This window comes from Mus musculus, chromosome 6 (genome assembly GCF_000001635.26).
Source record: "Mus musculus strain C57BL/6J chromosome 6, GRCm38.p6 C57BL/6J".
Taxonomy (NCBI): Eukaryota; Metazoa; Chordata; class Mammalia; order Rodentia; family Muridae; genus Mus; species Mus musculus.
In genome coordinates this window covers 6310910-6327807 of record NC_000072.6, presented here as the reverse complement: position 1 = coordinate 6327807, position 16898 = coordinate 6310910, and the positions used below count along the sequence as shown (strand labels likewise).

General features: G+C 40.5%; 2 long non-coding RNA genes across 3 annotated transcripts in view; one reads left to right on the top strand and one right to left on the bottom strand.

Moving 5' to 3' along the window:
• Gm20619 (predicted gene 20619) overlaps positions 1–16898 on the bottom strand; it is a 128764-nt gene that overhangs the window by 49615 nt on the left and 62251 nt on the right. For both annotated transcript variants that reach the window (NR_136905.1, NR_136904.1), the window contains exons 2-3: positions 12454–12600; positions 11881–11936 (exon numbers count right to left, since the gene is read on the bottom strand). This is a non-coding gene — a long non-coding RNA (predicted gene 20619). The remainder of the gene's footprint in view (positions 1–11880; positions 11937–12453; positions 12601–16898) is intronic.
• Gm34749 lies at positions 4471–15263 on the top strand. The gene is made up of 3 exons (XR_868783.2): positions 4471–4897; positions 7293–7367; positions 15009–15263. It is a non-coding gene; the product is annotated as a predicted gene, 34749 (long non-coding RNA).

The following is a 16898-nucleotide window of genomic DNA, read 5'->3' as shown; positions in this document are numbered from 1 at the left end:
TTGAGAAAATGCCTTACAGTTGGATCTCATGGAGGCATTTCCTCAACTGAAGCTCCTTTCTCTGTGATAACTCCAGCTGTGTCAAGTTGACACAAAACTAGCCAGTACAGACACGAAGCTGGAAAAATTGGTATTTGCTCTACCAGGTTTCAATCTTTCTTTGGTCCATTGTTTTCTCTTCTTTGACCCCATTCCTCCTTTTTGGATTGGTACTATATTCAACAGTCCATGCCACTATATATGTGTAATTTAATTTTACTTGGAGTTACAATTAAGAGGTTGCCATGAGTCTCAGAGTAGACATTGAGCTTTAGATTTTTAAAGAGTAATGAGGCTGAAAATCTATGAGGGTTTCTGAAGCTGATCTAAATATATTGTGATATGGACAAAAGATTATGGGGGCCAGGAAGTGGAATGTGGTGGTTGCCTATAGCCTCTAGCATTTGTAATGCTAAATCCTCAGTTTGGGAGATGTGGCCTTGCTTGAAGTATACCTCACCTGCGAGGCTGGGCAGTAGTGGCACACACCTTTAATCACAGCACTTGGGAGGCAGAGGCAGGCAGATTTCTGAGTTCCAGGACAGCCAGGGCTATACAGAGAAACCCTGTCTCAAAAAAAATCATATTCCACATATTCAATGATCCAACTTACTTGGAGGTTGCCTAAGGAATAGTGCCAGTCTTATTCATAAGAGCACAAATGTGACAGAGCATACTCTAGAGGTCTAGGAGTCACTAATGGCAAATAAAGTGTGTGGAACTTGTGCAAATGTTTAATAGATTCCTCAGAACTGATCGGTGACATCTTTCTAGTACCAAACAGTCCATGTGGACTATGAGAAATGGTTATTTGATACAGAAACACAATACAGAGACCAAACAAAATGAAGAATCAGTCAAGAATGTTCCATAAAAGTACAAGATACATCCCTAGAAAATAACCCTCATAACCAGAAGTTAATAACTTACCTGATGAAGAATTCAAAGCTCATAGAAGTGCATTGAGGTCAGAATAATAATGCAGAGACAAAGTGAACATTTAAGCAATGAGACAGAAAACTTTAAAAGTGTTGAACCAAAAGCATTTAGCCAAGGAATGCAATAAATAAAATGAAAAAAAAAAAACTAGTAGAGGTGTTCAAAAACAGACAAAATCAAACAGGAAAAAGGAATTAAAAACCAGGCTATTGGTAAATATTAAGAGCAAGATGGTTTTAAAAGACAAAGACTGAAAGGCTTGTTGGACACCATTCACTAGAATGATACACATATCTTGGGACTCTAAAAGTGCAGAGTTAGGGAGGGAGGAAGAGACACATAAGACAGACAGACAGACAGACACCGAGAGACAGACAGACACAGAGAGACAGGCAAAGAGATAGAGGAAAACACACAGAGAGAACCATAAGACTATCAACAGATTCCTCAGAAGATATTGTACAAACTATAAGACAATGAGATGATAGTTCCTAGGTACTAGAAAACAAAAAAAAAGTCTGCCAACCCAAGCACTATATCCAACAATACTGTTCTTTAAGAATGAAGGTGAGATGAAGTTTAATAAAACCTAGAGAAATAAAATCAGAGGACTACATCATGACTATGCATCATGACTATATAAGCTAAACCTCATAAGAAAATGTATACTTTACATGTAAAAGTGGAAACAGGAATTATTGAGACTAAAAATGGACTCAAAACAGCAACTTGATAACTTACGAAGGTCTATAAATGTGTTGATGAAAGAAAATGAAGAGGGAAATGTAAATAACACACTGGAATAGTGGTGATCGAATCACTGGATTCTGATATCAAAGTTTAAATGTATGCACTGTCCTTCTAACATCCTCAGCATGTTAAGTTATGTTTAGTTTTGTTCCTGTTGCAAACATAAAACACTCTGGCCAAATCAACTTAGAACAGAAGACTTATCCTTTCAGATCACAATTCACCATTGAAGGAAGTCAGGGCAGGAGCCATGGAGAAACACTATTTGCTGCTTCATTCTCTGCCTTGCTCTCTGGGACGTGTACCTAGCCAGCTTCCTTATACAGCCCTTGGCCATCTGCCAAAGTAGAGTTTGAGCAACATCACTATAGAATACTTCTGTACATGTCTTCCATTCCAGATTCATTGTATTAGGCCTGCCACTGCATACATCAGATGTTCATGCATATGATGTGTATATTCATATTTGGTACATGTGCATGTGTGTGCATACAAGTATGTGAACATATGTCCATCTGTGAGTAGAAGCCATAAATCATTGTTGGTTGTCCACCTCAAATAATTTTCACTTCACTTAGTCATATTTTTCTTTAAAATTTGAGAACTTTATGCATGAAAACTCTACCTCATTTCTGCCCCTCACTCCAGCTCCTGTGTTTTCGCAGCTCCCTCTCAATCCCATGACCTCTTGTATAAATATTATTGTTACATACACATACCCTTCTGAGTTTGTTTAGAGTTTCACATTTGTACATGTGTTTAGGGATGATCACTCAGGACTGGATACCTTCTCTGGGGGATCTTTCCCAGAGAATGCTGGCTGTCTCCCTCTCTCAGCGACCTTTGGTTATCTGAAGCTCTTCATCAAAGGAGTGGAGACCTGTGAAATTTCCAGCATGTATATTGGCATATTGATTAGTAGTACCATTATTCAGAACTTGTTTAGGAAGCCATACCATTGTGATTTTGTGGATGCGGTATCCCTGCTATGCATATATGACACTATCCCACCGCAGGTATTCTTGTCTTGTGGCTTCATTTCTTTTTATTTTTATGTTTTTTTTTTATTTTTATTTTTTTGAGGTAGGGTTTCTTATTGAAGATGCAGCTCATAAACTTTGGCCAGCAAGGTTCACTTCAAGTATCTGCATACACACTACCAAGACCAGTTCTCCCCCCACCCCCACCCACTTAGGTCTCCGAGCTTGTATGACAAGCACTTTAACAATTGCATCTTCCTTCTAGTCCCCTTTTCTTTCTTCATCTTATTTTGAATTTTTCAGTGAATTCCATTGTGGCTATAGTTTTTCTCAAACATTGTCTTTTGATTTGATACATACATAACATACTAAATAAATCTTGGTATATTTGCAAAAAAATTACCAATTGATGAATCTCAGAATTCTATTGGACAAAAGAAGCAAGAGGTAAATGAATAAATGCTGCATGACAAACAAAATGGAATAGCTAATGAAGGCCAGAAGAGCTGTAACTTTGAGAATAAGAATGTGAGAATTTAGAAAGTGGAAATGTCTGTTTCTTGTTCTGCGTGATAGTTATATGTGTTTAGACATATGTAAAAAACATTCAATTGCATGCATGCTTAAGATCTTGACATTTTACCTTATGTGACATTTACATCAATGAGATTTTCAAAAATGGCTTTAAATGATGACAAATGAATTAAAGGCTACAAAATGAAAGGGGAGGGAGGTGAAAATCAGACTAAGAATAAGTTTGTCCTTCATAAGATGTACAAGATTGAACTGAAGGCGAATCCTAGCAAATCTCACAGCAGCAAATGTATTTAATTCATTTTAGTGTTAGTAAGTTTCAAATTGACCAAGATGAAGAAGTGCAGATACTACATTCAAAACAAACTACAGGCAGTGTGCCACATTTATGCTTAGAAGAAGGGACTGAGCAAGCCCTACTTCTCTCCTTTCTGGGGCCTTAGAACTCTGAAGAAGGTAGAAAAAAGAAAGACACCTAAACTTTCTTCACTTTCATCCCAGAAACCTACATCTTAGGCTTGTCTGGGAGATAGAGAGAATAAAGAAGACTTAAAACAATAAAAATGTCTGTGGTTGAGATCTAGCCTGTAAGCTCCTATGCAAGGATCTGTAATATCGAATTTCAACTTCTGGCCAAGAGTCATCATCAGGTAACTAAGAAGCAGTGGACAGAGGTTTCTCATTTAATTGTTCAAATTATTTTAGGGCTAAGAACATAGCTTAGTTGTTAAAGCATGTGCCTAGCACGCATAAAGCCGCATAAATACCACATAGACTAGGTATACTACTACCAAATAAACTAGTCATACTACTACCAAATAAACCAGGTCTGGTGGTGCACAGCTGTACATCCCAACACTTGGGAGGCGAGGCAGAGGTTAGAGTTCAAGATCATCTTTGAGCTATATTGGAGCTGGAAGCTAGCATGGAATGCGTGATAACCTAGCTCAAAAAAAATTAGCTAATTTATTATTTCATTTTAAAGCCACCAATCAATTGGAAAGCATGATGTACCAAGCACGTCCTGCTCTTTGCAGGACGTAAACATGAAACAGAAAAATATGGAGAATGGAGAGCTATGTATGCTCCTCTGAAACCTGCATAAAGAATTAGAACAGGAGGAAACAGACCAGTGTCTCAACACACTCATACTAGGTCCTGAGAGGGGCAGACACTGGAGCAGTTGAACAGGCATGCTGCCACACCCAGCAGCCCCCACCCAGCTCCCATGCCACAGAAAAGGCATTTGCTACAATGCATTCACATTTCCGCACCAGGCGCCTACTGTCACGGTTTCTTCCCAACCTCTGTACCAATGAGATTTGTGAAGCAATTGTTGCATTTACTGGAGCTGAGTGACTCCTTGCATTTCCATTCATCTCCTGCTTTCTGGGGTTCTGCATTCAGGCATAAGGAAAGAAAAGGCAGAGAGAGCAGCGGGGTTTGGTCTGAAATCAGTACACGGAGTATCAGCCCACGTCAAAACAGATCTTTTTGTAAAGTTGAATGCGGCTGATAAAATAATAGATGGTCCTGCTGGGTGGAAGCTATGGGGATGCGGCTAATGGGACTCACACAGGTTCAAGGGACCAACCCAACAGTGGCAGCAAGAAATGGTGACAAGCCAAGATCTAAATGAGGTCAATTAACGAGAGGTAAGTGCGCATCTGCATATGCATGTATCTACCTGTGGCAACTGGGAATGTGTTGAGAGAAAATTTTAACTATCACACACACACACACACACACACACACACACACACACACACACACACACACTATTTATCATCCTCTGTTGTGAGTTTGAGTATTGTCTGGCAAGTACTATATTTCAGCTATACTCCTGCTGAGAAAACAGGTTCCCCAAGATAGAGGGGTGTGTATTCCATTAAACCCAAATCAACTGAATTGTTAAGTCATACAAATATTTCCATACAATTAGTAGCGTAAGTATAATTTTTTGAATCATGTTACATAAATAAATCTTAAAACATATTGCTGAAGTCAAAATGTTCATTTCGAGTTCCCAATCCTCAACTTCTCTTAGTGATTTCCAGCCCACTCAGCATCTTAGTAGTCCAGGACACATATTCCACAGTTAGAATGTAAGAGGCAACCACAGCATCTCTCCTGAAGGCCAAGACCATTTTATTTAAACTTTTGGATCCCTTCCTCCCCAAAGAATGCCAGAGGTGTCTCCTGTAGATTCAGAGAAGGCTGTGATAAGAAAGGACTCCAACCATGTGCTGAATAGCCTATCTGCAACATTTAAAGAATGAATATGTGCAAGAGAGAGAACAGCAGACACAGAGAGACAGACAGAGACAGAGAGACAGACAGAGACAGAGATCAGGGAGGCAGAGAATCAAGAGGTACCTGCTTTAACAAGAGTGTTGTTTGCAGAGGTATAAATGAGAAACATGCCCTCCTAATAGAGCCAAGTCTGTACATGTGCTCTGTTCCTTTGTTAGAATTTGTAATCACTCCCCCAAGCTGCTTTATTTTTACAGCCAATAGACTTAAGTAGAAAAGGCTGTGGTGCTGTTAATATAGCATCGTGGGCTTGACGTGCTAAAAAGAAGGGCCGGCCTTCTCCAGAGACTGGAGGAAGGAAGGGTTACAGAGTAGCTTTCCTACCTCCATGACTTGAGCCTCTTTCAAGGTTCTCTGGGACAGAGCATATGGCCCAGGTAGAGGGGATTATATCCTGTCCTGAGTCTTCATAAGCAATTAGAAAATTAGTAATCTACTCAATTCTTTAGCATGTCAGTATTAGGTTCTGAGAGGTCAAACAGTGAAGCCCTTGAAGAAGAAAAAACCTTGGATGATCTAGCTGCCCCTCACATGTCACAATTAGCCCAGAAGCCAAAGGAGCTTGAGTCTGTTTAGACCTGAAGACAAGAGGATAGTTGAGATGCCCTTGGCTTTGCCGCAAAGGTCATGGGTTCCACTTAACATCTGGCTTGGAGATGCAGGAGTCATGAAAGACACTAGTGGCCATGTCACAAACTCAAAGATTAGCCAGTCCCCCTACCCCTTCCCCTTCCCCCCCCCCATTTTATTTTGGCCTGAGGATGAACCTGAACATGATAAGGTAATTGTAAGGTCCAACATCTTTATAAATATATGCTCTACCATGGGACTGTATCTTTAAAATGTACCACGATGGAGCTCAGGTTTGGCTGTGAACACTCAGAAGTTACTCTGATAGAATTACTTTGAAGCTTATCATGCTATTCGCTAAATGCTAAATTATAATATGTTATTTCCAATCCCTTCTATGCGCCATAACATATATCCCATTAGGATTTTAAAAAGGGAAAACATATTATACTGCACATGCCTCCCATGTTCTCAAGAGAACCATACGTAAAGTCTTCTTTAAAAACACCAACGCTCCCAATAGTTAAGAGGCAAATATAGGCAGATCTCTATGAGTTCTGGGCAAGTCAGGGCTACATAGTCAGACCCTCTCTTTAAATACAGAATAATAGAGTTAAAAGCACTGTTTTTGAATCTTGAGGGCTTGCCTATAGAATTCCTCTTTCACAGTCATGATTGAGAGTGGCAAGAGTACGTATAATCACTTTTGGGGGATTGTGATGGTTTGTGTATGCTTGGCTCAGAGAGTGGCACTATTTGGAGGTATGGCCTTGTTGGAGTAGGTATGTCACTGTGGATGTGGGCTTAAGACCCTCACCCTAACTGCCTGGAAGTCAGTCTTCCACTCGCAGTCTTCAGATGAAGATTTAGAGCTCTCAGCTCTGCCTAGATGCTACTATGCTCCCACCTCCATGATAAGGGACTGAACCTCTGAACGTGGAAACCAGCCCCAACTAAACGTTGTCCTTTTTAAAACTTTACTTGGTCGTGGTGTCTCTTCACAGCAGTAAAACCCTAAGGCAGGGACTTTATGATCATTTATATCTTGTACTGAGAATTATAATAAAAACATCAATTTTTCAATTTTTCTTTCATTCTTTGTGTATCTGTTTCTAAGACTACTTCCTGATCCTTTTCTGAAGTTGCATATCTTTTTTTTTTCCCCAGAAAATTTTCATTTGAGATGGTCTGCTGGAAATGAATTATGCAAAGGGTAACCCAGCTGTGCACTCACTTCTACAGGTAATATGGTCATCCACCACTTTAAGGAAACACAATACAAACAGATGAAGCCGTAAGCAGATAATTATCTACTTTCGGAAGGACTTTCAACTCTCCAAGAGAGAATCACTATAGGCCCTCGTATTGCGCTTTTTTTTTTTTTTTTTTTTTAATGTTTTGGTTTTAGTTTGCCTGGAACTCTTTGTAACAAAGGTATACTTATGAGAATCTCTCCTACAGTAGGATTTAGATTTAGAGCCAGGCAACACAGTCTATAACTGGCAGCACATTTGCACTTCAAAGCATTATTTTAAAAAATATATTAGCCCCATACTACAAACCTGTACAAAACAGCAATTAGAAAACTCAAGCCTAAAGGGACATCCTCCTCTGGGGACTGAAGCCTGAGGGAGCTGTTTCCAGCTCTGACCACTAATCCAGTTGGATTGCGTCTGCATGTGAATGATTGACATCAGGTCCTTCTACAGCTGTGACCCAGTGGGGTCAGTGACCAATCAAAGACTGCAGGTGAAGCTGGCCCTGGCCCTTTGCTGGAAGATCTTATCAAGCTTTCTGGGGTTTGTTTGTTTGTTTGTGTTTGTTTGTTTGTTTGTTTGTTTTCCATTAGAACTCTGCTTGCTCAGGTTCTCAGTTCTCCTCTGCTAACAAATGCCCAGGACAGAAGACTTAAAGGGATCTTCATGGTTTTTTGTTTTTTATCCTTTTTTTAAATTAGGTATTTATTTAATTTACATTTCCAATGCTATCCCAAAAGTCCCCCACACGCTCCCCCACACGCTCCCCCACCCACTCCCACTTCTTGGCCCTGGCGTTCCCCTGTACTGAGGCAGATAAAGTTTACACGACCAATGGGCCTCTCTTTCCACTGATGGCCGACTAGGCCATCTTTGTTGGGAGCCATTAAGGCAACGCTATTGTCCTGATCTCTGAATTGGGCCTCTCCCCCTGAGAAGAAAAGGGGGTCAAAAGCGGGCCACCGGACACACCACTCAGAGAAAGTCAGCGCCGGATGTCCTGACCTCAAGATACCCTGATACCGCCAAGTTCCTGCTTCCCCGTGTAACTGCCTAAGAATGTGCAATTCTATTGCCCCCCCTCCCACTGATAAATACTTCTCCTTTTGCTAGTATTGCCCTACCCCTCCCACTGATAAGTATCTGTACTTCCCCCTTTGCTTGTGCATTTAAACCTTGGACCTTTCTCAATACATTGGGGTCTTGATACAACTTCAGAACGGTTTCCGTGTCGTTATTCGTACAAGACCCTCGTCTCTCTCTACCCCCCATTTGGTTATTAGGAGGAGGTCCCCTCGAGATCCTCGAATAACTGGACCTGCTGGACGGGTCACATCTTCTGATACATATGCTGGTTTTCAAAGTTGTTACATTTTTTGTTTTGCTCTGTTTTAATCAAGGAATCCTTTTCTTCACTTAAGACTTACCCAGAAAAAAAATGGAATTTAAGACACAAGCATTTTGGATGTATCTGGTCATGAAGAGGGAAGCCAGCAGCCCACCTGCTGCAGTGACTTATCTCTCCTCTCAGTAAGAACTTCAAGTTAGCAATTCTGTGCCTTTCATGAGCAGGTGGAAGGTCTAGACACATTCAGACTTTCTATAGAGAAGTTGAAGGCACTGAAGACCAGAAGCTATCTTAGCCCACAGCAATGGTTTGTTGTGGGGGTCCTGTAGCATTGCTGCCTCTGGCTATGTGCTGGAGTGCCCTCCCATACTTGTGTTGGCCCAAGTTAATTACGGGTAGAGAAGGATTCTGGCTCCACAGTGTTTTGAATCCCAGGCCTGGAGTAACTTGGGAGAGATTAGCTACTGACTGAGAGCACTCTGCTGGCCAGTGTGTGGACATTCCTGCCAGGGACAATTGTTTTCTTTTCCCTCACCCATCTTGAGCTTGGTTTAATGATGTGGCCTCTGCTAATACAAGCTAGCTTCTGCTCTGTGGGATTGCCTTGCTTTGTCCCATCCCATACTACTTCCATGGTAGGAACGTCAGCTTTGCCATACAAGTTCAAAGATTAGTTCTCAGGAAGAAGCTGTCCCCTGGGTTCTATGGTCAGTGCGTCTTCCCGCGGAGGTGATTTTCCTCCCAACAACCCAGGTTGAACTGACCCTTCTCTTCTCTCTGGTGTTATTTGCTTTGATCGTCTAAATTCTATGCATCGTAATCACCATCCATGGTCATGGTTGTGCAGCCGGATATTCCAGGGTTTGAGTCTTCTACCACTGATGAGACTTTGTAACGAACTCATGGCTTTTCAAGAATAGGACTCTTCCCTTGCAAGGATGGCAGTACGCATTCCATGCAGTACTATACACATGACTGGGCACCGTCTGACACTCGGGAAATGGTGCCCCTGCTATGTCACCATTTCCTCGACCTACATAATTAGGTAGAATAGAGTAAATTTCCCGGAAGGAAGTTTCATCAAGCTGTCAGCGGGAGGGGAACTAAGCAACCCAATTCTCAACTCTTTGCCCAGAGATTCTTACATTGTGTAGACTTGAGCAGTAATGCCAGCTCAGTTGGGTAGAGAACGACAGGCTCCGCTCTTCCTCTACTAATGGAAAGCCAGCGCCCCTGTTGGTGAGATCTTATTTCCCACTGATAGAAGGGTCAGCAAATATCCAGACCTTTACAATGAGTTTTTATGAACAGTCTATCAAGTCTCCACTAGGACTCTCGTATCTAAGACAGCTGGGATCCTTTTTTTTACTGACAGTTTGAGCTGTATAGTTGAAATCATCTTTGATGAGAAAAAAATAGGCTCGAATACAACAAAATCATAGACCGTCCGTAGTGACCAATTTTGAAGCTTCAAAAACTTACATGAGTGCTTAATTATGTATGATACACAGAAAAGAATTTTCAGAGAAGCTTGATATAAATTTTTGTCTTTTAAACTCAGTACTAAAAAAGAACAGTTGAACAATTTTAAAAATCATAGCTATTAAGTCAAACTAAACCAAACACGGTGTTCTGATATGTTTGCCAAAAGTTTCAAAGCACACTTTGCTAAAACTATTAGTTTTTACAAAGTTATATATGTGTGGAGAATTTGTCAGATGCCTGCTCAAACTCTATACATATGGCTACTCTTTTAAATGATATATACAGATGTTAAGTATATATATATACAACAATGTACATTATTGAAAATAGTTAAAAACTAAATAAATTATAAATTCCATGTTAAATTCCATGTTGGGATTCTTCGTAAACAGATCAGATTCATGTCTACTTCTTAATAGAAAGCTTTCATGTGTCTCTGAGGAGATTTTTCCAGGAAAAGACTGACAGTGAATTCATAGCTGGATTTCCTTGCTTTTTTATTTTAGATGAGACAATAATTACTCAATTAATCTCATTAATCTCATCAAACAAGTAGTGGCTGGTTTCATTTCAGTCACTCACTAATTATCAATGGGTAGATCTCAGAGCCTTGAAAATGGTGTCCAATTGTGGCAAGCTACTAATGAAGCAAGGCTTGCTTAATGAGGGAATACGAGCAATTAGCTTGTCAGTGGTTCATTCCGACAGTCCCTGGAGAGATGCTACATTTAGGGGATCCGTATCACAGGAGTTATTGACCTTGAGACCTTCCGCCTTCTCTGTCACTGCTGTTTAATGGAAAGTCACTTATTTTTGTCAGGCTAATAACTGGGGTAATAAAGTAGCCTATAGCTTCAGCTCCCAGCTCTGTTTTCCTATTGCTAAGTTTAGAAAGTTTAAAAATAGATGAATGGATCTATTCTGGACATCATTAAAAAAGGAAACCCAAGGTGGGGCTAGACGGAATCCTTGGAGCCTGCTGGCCACCAGGCTATCTGGAGCTCATTAGTCTACCAAGTCGTCTCTGTCAGAGAAAAGTTGCCTGTGAATTTTTGAAGCAATACGAGTAAGTCCAGGCAGTTTTGTTTGAGAATTTGGCTTAATCAGACAAGAAAGGATGATTCTGAAGTAAGTTCTTCCGTTCCTTCATTATTGTCTTTAGAAAACATTGAAGCCTGGGTGGCGCTCACCTGTGTGCCCCTCACTTGGGAGCCTGGAGCAAGAGGCCAGCCAGAGCCACACACAAACCAAGCAAAAGCAGTGGGATAAGTTAATGTTCATAGCCACTAATTTGCTCCCAGGAAAGTATTGTTAGTGTAGGGATTGCTTATTATAAAAAATCTTGGGAAATTTGTTTATTATTTTTTAAAAAAATGGGAAATAAAACTCAGAATTTCTCAACAAGCTCACCCAAGAGTAATCTAACCATTTGAATCTTGGATCTCTTATTCCAGCATAAACTCTGTGCAGAATCTACACACTAGATGAAGGCCAAGTATGAAGAGATTAAAGGGTCCATTTGCTATCAAATGTCCCCCATTCATCTGATGAAAGGACATGGCAGCAAATGGTGTGCCAGCATCCTGGAAGAACAGGCAGTGTCACCCATCTGTTATCTGCTTCATGGTGTGTTCTAGACCTTTCCTCCCCTCTCCTTCATACTTACCCTTGGGGACAGTGAAGAAAGGTCTCTAAACAGAAGCGTTCAGAGCAACAGAAGACCTAAAAAGAGAATGAAGGAAAACTGAAAAGGGAGGCAACTCAGCTGATCTTAGCCCAGAGTTTGGTTGCCAACAATAACTGGGTTAACAGCATTGATCTTAACTAAATGCATCTTTCTTTTTCCTCCTCTCCTCATTTCTGAACCAAGTCAGAGATCCAGAAGAGGATAGTGAGTGGGAGCCCACATCACCTCTCATCTTAAATTGATAACCATCACTTCAGGCTTTACTGTTATCCCAACGCAAATTCCCTCAGTGTCTTAAAGAAATCAACAAATATAGCACCAGTGCATAGCATATCAGAGAAGGTGGTTGGTATGGTAATGTAGCTACTCTCACAATCAGTCAGGCTTCCTAGTAGGTCACCACAGAATGACAACAGCTGGACCTTTGTCACACTTGTCACATTATCACTTCATGTGAAGGAATGTGCCCGTGTGAACCAAAGGAATGAACAGAAAATGGCACCTACTGGTGGCCACAAAATCATGAGGCAGTAGCGGGCTTTACAAGCTCACCTTCTTCTTACAGTGGAAAGTGAAGGCCCTCTTCTTCCAAGTGAGCAACAGGGATGGGTTAATAGAGCAGACAAGCTTTCCAAGTAGAATTTCTTCGTAACAGATGTTCCACATGAAGACTAGACTTTCCACATGGTTATATTCTCTCTGATTCATTAGGAAGTTGAGTACAATAAAATCAGAATTAAATCTTCATTAATTTAAAAATTAGGGCAATTAACGTTTTCATTGTCAATACACAAAGAACCTAGGAGGCTAATTATTAGTGTCAATAAAATTTTCAAGAGACTATTTTGATTCTCAGGAGAAAGCACTCATTTTAAAACACTTCAAAGTATCCACTCAAGTAAACAAAAGCCCATGCTAATTATAAAGACACATTTAGCTGTTTAAGTAGCTCATATATACATGTGTTCTTACCACAGCAGTTGAATTTTGTATCAAACTAATATGATGGCTTTAATATTCTTTCTTAATATGCACATATTCTCCCAAGAGAGTCCACCTTGACCTTACTGGGGAACAAAGGTTGTAAGGAAGAGGACTGGTGGATTACCTGTGTTTTCCTGAACCCACCCCCACCCCATGTCAATATGTTTAGCATAAATGACTAATTCAGAAATTACTTAAGCTGAAGAAGTGATAGGATTCCCTGGTCATGAACAAATATTAGTTTGAACAGAAAGTGTGATAATCTGAGGCTGCTAGCATTCATTGTCCTTCCCTTTCTTTGTTACACAGATGTGGCTGTAACACGCTCCTCTTGTGCATTCTTTAAGTCTTGCTGAACTCACTGGAGGTCCTCTAGAATTCTGTGCCCCTGGGGTGTTACAAATACTGTCTTCAAGTGAGATGGCTAGCTATTGTATATGTCTCCTCAAATGTGAGCTCTATGATCCCGCTATGTGTGATTCTCAGGCAAGTTCCCTCTCATTGGCAGGAAACATGATCATTGTCACATGCAAACACAAATTCTTACATCTACTGATCCTAAGGAAGAGATGTACTTCTCCCAGTGTTTTTAAGCAAATTCCACAGGAGTCTTCTGCTTAACTCATTTGCATGGTCCAGCTGGATAAGTCACTATTAAGGGTCATCCTTAATGACCTAACTGACCATACTGTGGACAAGGCAGACACAGCTCCAAACAATGGAGACCACATGGAACAGATAAAGGATGGCGTCTTCAAAAATGAGTTGCAGGAAACAAAACGACATGTGCTTGACTACTGTACCCCATCCCATCCTTAGAATCCTTACAATTCCCTGAGCACTTGACACTTTTATATGATCAGTGTTTTCTGGGTGACCTCAGCCTTGGAGTCTCTGACATCCCCCCCAACCCCCGCCACCTGGGGATGGTTACACTCAAAGTTTCTGCATGTATTTTCTCAGTAACCACCTCGCTCGCTATAGTTTTTGCCTTTGTTTTCATGTCTGTCCTTTGACAGTGAGCAGGTGCTGAGAACAGTAAATATTCCCCAAAGAAATGGGTGTGTGGTTATTTCACTTTCAAAGATCATGCGACTATTTACAGAGCCAAAATTAGAATGCTGTTCCCTTGCCTATGTTTCAAAGCCTTCATAGTATTATCCTCAGACAAGATACTTGTGAAGAAAGGCTGTGACATTTCACATTTATTGCAGTTAAAGCCTTAGCTTGTGGATTAATATAGAAATAAAAAAAACAAAACAAAACAAAACAAAACAATTCTCCACGGAATAAATAGAGAAATCTCAGAATGTTCTACAAGTAAATTGTATCATTGAAGTCGTGATAACTCAGGGAACTTTTCTATTTTGAAGTCAGTATACTGGGTAAACATGGATTATTTAATGGATAGTGAATAGGAGCCTGCCCCCCCCAAAGATGAGGAAAAGAGTGTGGGGGTGCCTAAGACACATCGCCGTCTTACGAGAGGAGATGGTCAAAAAGGAGAGTTACACTGTGCAGCCCACATGAGTTCTAACATGGATAAGTTCTGTCACTTTATGTTCCAAACACCCACTGGTTTCATTCTTATTCCGGAAACCTTATTACTGTAACTTGTAAAATTCTCACATCTTTTTAAATCTTTTCTTCTTCTACGTCAGTTTTTCCAAATTTCTGCCTTAGGCTGTTGTTGAACCATGTCTAGCTAAAATAACCTTCCCTCGGCTGTCTAATCTCCCTATAGTCTAATCTCCCTGATCCCTTTAGTCTCTGTTCAAGTACCTTCCTGCCTAAAGACATGTTCCTGTCCAGATTGGGCTATTCTCCTCTAGGCATCTAACCCTGTACCTTGCTTCATTTCTTAAGCACTTATTATTAACTAGTATAGTATAAATTTGTTTCACACACATACACACACACACACACACATTATAAGATATAAGTAAGTTCGCAATTATGAAACCCCAACAGAAATTTGCTGTTTTATTCATATTCAGAGCACAGTTGCTGAATGAGTTAATGAGTGGATGAGAGTATATACAGCCTACAGACTTCAGTGAAAATATACTGAACCCAATGACATGACTATAACTAATTTTTCTCTTATATTTCTCCAATAACAGCTCTTACTGTGAGATGAATCCTGCCTGGTGTTTAGTCTAGTACTGAGGCTGCTGAACTGGATGCTGTAACGGATACAAATGGATAAAAGGAGATTGATACTTTAAGGAGACTTTGGTTTAATAGGATATAGAAAATATACACTTGGTCACCCAAATGGGATCAAATGGGCTTTTGAAGATACAGCAGGCCATCAAAGCCAGAAGAAAGAGAATTTTTCTGGGAAGGTCAAAGAAGACTTGGAAAATACACTGGAGTTTAACTTAGGTGTTAAAGACAAGGAAAAGACAGTTGGCACAGACAAGACTAAGACAGTGAAACCATGAGACCATAAGAGAGTTTCTAACCTTGCTCTACAACAATAGGAAAACAGAATAAAAACAGAATGAACAACTGAGATCAAGGAAACCAGTGAATGTGCTCTGTAGCTGGACTGGGTAGGGGAGGGCTGTAAGCCTGTGCTGACATCCACCCTGAGTCTCAGGAGCAGAACTAGCCTATTAGAGAAATTGAGATCTCAATCCCTCAATCTCGGAATTCTAGCAAATAGCAAACATAATAGCTGAGAGATACCAGAAGTTCCTTTACAGACTGCCACCATAAAGTTAATGCTACAATGAAGTGGGTTGCATAAGTTATAGCCTTGGTAACTGTAGAGTCCTCTCAAAAGTCTGTCTGCCTCTGCTTTGTTAATAAAGCCAAGGTGATATTCTAAATCTTTTATTATCATTTCATCAATGTACACAGCACCTTCAGCAGGTATATATCCCAGCTCAAGATGCCATTTTCCTTTTTCCTGTAAAAGGTCAAATCCATATTTACTTCCACATAAAATAACAAGGCACTAAGCTGAGATGCGTCAATAATACAAGTGATGCCTGCTTCTTGAAAACAAAACAATTACAATAAGTCAATCCAGAATGAAGCAAACACATACAAATCCAGCAAACGTTACCTCTGTTATGTATATTGTTGTCTGAAGGGAAGAAAAAAAACATAGCACAGTGCTCCAATAGTTAATACCTAGGGACAAGACAAGAACAACAAAAACAGCACACATATTTTGAAGTACAAAAGGCCACGTTAAGAATTGACTTTTAAAAAAAAGTATTCATAATTGTAGTTGGTAAGGAAAGATTGGAAAGCCGTCCAAATTTTACTCAATTTTGCCTCAATAGCTACTGGTGTGCAAGACAAATGCTTTATTTGTAAGAAGTGATGCTCCCTCCATTCCAGTTTTATCATACACAGAAGCAATTCGGCATCTCTTCAGGCATCACTTCTAGTTCTGTTGCTATTCTCACCACCTCTCCAGTCACTTCTACACTAATGTCTTCATTTCGTCTCCATCATCCATGAAGGGTTGAATTGACTTCTTCCAAACCCTTTTTAGTGTAAATATTTTGACCTCTTCTGATGAAACACACACACACACACAAGCCTTTGACAGCACCTAGCACTCTTTCCAGAGGTGTTCAATTTCCTTCCCCCAGGTCTGTCAGCAGGATCACTGTCTACACTGAGATGCGTGTCTTAAATACAACGACTTGAAAGGCTGAGTTTCTCCATGAGCGGGAGTTGTATTAGAGACATGGCAGCATCCATGTCACTGTACGTTTTCAGCTCTCGGGTGACCAACCACGTGCAGAGAATCCTTTTTCTGAGCAGTGGGTCTCAGTAGAGGGGTTAAAATCTTCAGTCAGCCCTGCAAGCAGCTGGATAGACTTTGCTGTTCATATGTAGACAACAAGAGGAGTGGGCACAGTATTATTGTCAAGGGCCCCCAGGGTTTTCAGAATGGAAGATCAGGGGCTTCAACTCAAAGTCATTAACCTCTACAAGAGCCATCTAGTCCTTTGAGACTTGGAAAGCAGGCATTGACGATCTTCGTA